Source organism: Phocoena sinus, chromosome X (genome assembly GCF_008692025.1).
Source record: "Phocoena sinus isolate mPhoSin1 chromosome X, mPhoSin1.pri, whole genome shotgun sequence".
In the NCBI taxonomy this organism is placed as follows: domain Eukaryota; kingdom Metazoa; phylum Chordata; class Mammalia; order Artiodactyla; family Phocoenidae; genus Phocoena; species Phocoena sinus.
In genome coordinates this window covers 114,256,662-114,260,699 of record NC_045784.1, presented here as the reverse complement: position 1 = coordinate 114,260,699, position 4,038 = coordinate 114,256,662, and positions in this window count along the sequence as shown.

Below are 4,038 nucleotides of genomic sequence, written 5' to 3'. Positions count from 1 at the left end.
TTCATCCCCGCTGCAACCTATTAAGGTTGACACCATTATTAATCGCATTTTACTAATGAGGTCAAGTAACTTAATCCAGATCACGTAGCTAAGAAGTGATGCAGGGCAATTTTGAACTCGGCAGAGGGGTTAGGAGCAGAAGAGCTAGTACCAGTGCCTGATGAATTTCTTGTCCTGTAGATAAATGTGAAAAGAAATGGATGTTTCTTGTAAGTGTGTGGGTTTACTCTTAAAGGGCCCTTAGTCCCGGTGGTGATAAGGGCTCTATAGCCCACAGTAGAAGACCAGGCTGGAGATACGAGGGCAGAGAGCAATTTGCGCTGGGGGGAGAAGTCAGTGGGAGGTGAAGGAGTGGAGACAATGAGTACAGACAACTCTCTGAAGAAGCTTGACGGTGAAAGGAATGAGGGATATGATTTAGAGCCAAGAGAGAATTTATTTATTTATTTTTGGCTGTGCTGGGTCTTCGTTGCTGCGCATGGGCTTTCTCTAGTTGCAGCGAGTGGGGGCTACTCTTTGTTGCGGTGCGCAGGCTTCTCATTGCGATGGCTTTTCTTGTTGAGGAGCACGGGTTCTAGGCATGCGGGCTTTAGTAGTTGTGGCACGCAGGCTTAGTTGCTCCGCGGCATGTGGGATCTTCCCCGGACCAGGGCTCGAACCCGTGTCCCCTGCATTGGCAGGCGGATTCCTAACCACTGCGCCACCAGGGAAGCCCTAAAATGGGAAAGATTTGATTTGAGCATGAGTATGAGCTGAGGCGATGGGGCAGGGAGGGGGGAAGATACAGGTGAGAAGAGGGGTGGATTGAGTGAGTGTCTGACACACAAGGGAGGAACTAGCCTGGGTAAAGGGGAGTGGCCCCTCCTTCTTGGAGACTAGAGGCAAGTTAGTACAGGTGGGTGGGTGGGTGTCGGTCAAGTTTGTAGGTTCAGGAGGGTACGGCTCCCCACCTTCCCTGTACCCCATGACTTCTCTCTTCTCTGCGAGACAAGGTCATTTGTTTAGAGTGAGGGAAATGCAAATAGTGTTGGGTGTTAGAAAAGTGGCAATTAACGAGATATGTATATGAATGGCCTGCAAGTGCCAGGCCATTTATGTTCATACCTCGGTTATTCTTCACAACGACCGGCAGGATAGATATTACCACCCCAGCTTGTTGATGAGGGAGCTGATACTCAGAGGCATAGAAGGTTGGGAATAGCTGAAGGATGACGAGGAGAAGTAGCTGATGAAGGACAGGTAAAAGCTCTGGAGGCTGAGCTGAGCTGGGCCATCGTAACTGTGGACTGGCACCTGTCTGCCCCCCTGTACCACTTGCTTCAGCTATGGTCATCCTCCTGGAGTGGGGGGCAGACAGATGGTCAGACTGAGGCAGAGTCGGGGGCCTGCCTGACGGACAGAGGCTGAGGCGTTCAGTCGCTGGTGAGAACGCAGTTCAAGTGGTCGTGTGAGGCGTCCAGGGTGAGGGAAGGACGTGAAGTCAGACGGGGCTGGAGGGGCTGGGAAAAGAGGGACAGCTCTCGGTTCTGAAAGTCTACTGGAGGTTCAAAGAATAGGTTCAGTGGGACAGTGAGAAAGTGGGAAGGACAGAAAGTCGTGGTCCAGTCTGAGAGTGAGATTTTGGAGCTGGAGATGTCAGAAGAGGAGGTGTACCCAGAGATGGCAAAGCCAAAGTTATGTCCATGGGCATGTGTGTAAGGTTGTGAGTGAAGCCCTGGAGGAGAGGAGATAAAGGAACCATGAGACCTAGTGTTTGGAGGGGTGTCCACTTAGGCGCTGGAGTCACCTCGGATGATGGCAGCACTTGAGGTTTGGAACTGAGGCAAAGAGCAACCTCATCCGTTCTTCTTCTCATGGTTGGAGAGAATGGACCACCGCCACCGGGTTAGGAGGACTGGGGAGGAGACTCCATGGGGACTGGGCTACCTGCTAAGGTTAATGACCAGGAGAGGCACACAAACCAGGCTTTCCTCACATCCAAGGTCACCATGGTGGCTTTTGAAAATAATTAACTAATTTGGCCACGCCGCGTGGCTTGTAGGATCTCAGTTCCGCCGACCAGGGATTGAACCCGGGCCATGCCAGTGAAAATGCCGAGTCCTAAGCACTAGACCACCAGGGAACTTCCCGCATGGTGGCTTTTAATTGACAACATTTAAATAGTACTTTACCATTTAGAAAGTGTGTCTCAATTTAAATATTCTACTGGACAAATTTTAGGCAGCTTCTTAAAATATTTTCTCACCAAAATAGCTTGGAAACAGATTATGCTGGCTTGCACAGAGTTACAAATGCGTTTTAAACCGTTTTAAAAAGCTGCTTTAACAATACTCTCCTGGTATCTGAGACATAAAGCCTATTCATCTTTTGTTCATTCCTCCCCTGTCCCCATACAAACAAACAAGCAAACACACTCCTAGCATCACATCCTCCTTTCCAGATCGCCCACCTCTGTGGAGCCTTTTGCCCCAATGTGCTGGAAGGCCAGAATTAAGGCTTCTGGACTGATACTTTCTTTCTACCACATGAGGGCAGGCTTTTTAACAAAAAAGGGGGAAACAACTGTTTACCTTGTACTACATAGAACTGAAAATCGTGCTGGGGATGTATTGTACAACATGATGGCTATAGCTAATAACGCTGTTTTGTATATTTGAAAGCTGCTAAGAGGATAGACCGTAAAAGTTCTCACCACAAGAAAAACGAATTGTAACTATGTGAGGTGATGGATGTTAATTAAACTTATTGTGGTGACCATGTCCCAATAACTGCATATATCAAATCATTATGTTATACACCATAACCTTATACAGTGTTATATGTCAATTATATTTCAATAAAACTGGGGAAAAAATGAAAAAACAAAGAAAACAGTGAGAAATATGTTAAGGCCATCAGCGGATGAACTGGCTCCTTTCTTTCCTGCCTTTCTTCTTTTCTCCCTTCTGCCACTCCCTTACTCCCACAGAGGTTTATTGAACATTTACTCTCAGTAGGGTTGCCAGATAAAATACAAGACACCCAGTTAAATTTGAACTGCAGATAAACAACAAATATTTTGTAGTATAAGGATGTCCCAAACGTACACTCAGGGAGTCCTTAGACTACAGGATATTTGTTGTCTATGAAATTCAAATTTAATTGGGTGACCTGTGTTTTTATTTGCTAAAGAGCAGTGCTGGAAGCTGACAGGGTGGGCTGGGTCTTGAGGCAGAGGCACGCCTAACATAGCAAGCAGTGCAGTGCGAGAGCCATGGGGCCGTCCAGGAAGACGCCCTCGCAACCTCCCCCTCAATGCTGCCTCTTGCCTCTTCAGCCTGCAGCACCCAGCTGGAGGGTGTCCTCTTCTGCGAAGCTTTCCTGGAAGTCTCCAGGGACAGCTGTCACTTCAACGCCTTGTATCCACGCCTCTCATAACACCTATCACACTCTATGATTTACATTTCTGTCTTATTCACCAGACTACAGGGAACTAGAGGTCAGAGATTTTTTTGTTCGTCTCTGTTTCCCAATTGCTTAACACTGAAGAAGCACTCAATATGTGTATGATTTAGAAAATGAGTGATTTTAGCTCTAGACCTTAAAAGACACAACTAATTTTCTTTGCTGCTGTTTGGCTAACATATACAAGAAAGGGGTCTGATTAGATGACCTCTAATATCCTTTACAGATCTAGAGGGAGCCCCAGGTTCAGCTGGAGACCTGCAGAGCACACACAGTAACCCCAGCTCTATTGCTGGTAGCAGCAAACTGCTCTTTAGAGCTCTTGGCTTCAAGAAGCCTGGCTGGGGAACACTGGTCACATAGTGCTTCAAGTTTTGCGTGTGACTTAAAATCAACTGGAAAAATGCTTCATTAAAATGGACTTTTTATAGTATCAACGGCTGAAAAAATTTATACCTGGTTGAGTGAATAGAAGTTGCTGTGAATGAGGAAAAAACAAAACAAAACATAAAACCCTTCTTCACTTTTTATTGAGTCCCTTCTAACCTCCTATCTCCCTGGCTTGAACTTTTATTTTCATAAACCTCTATGCTC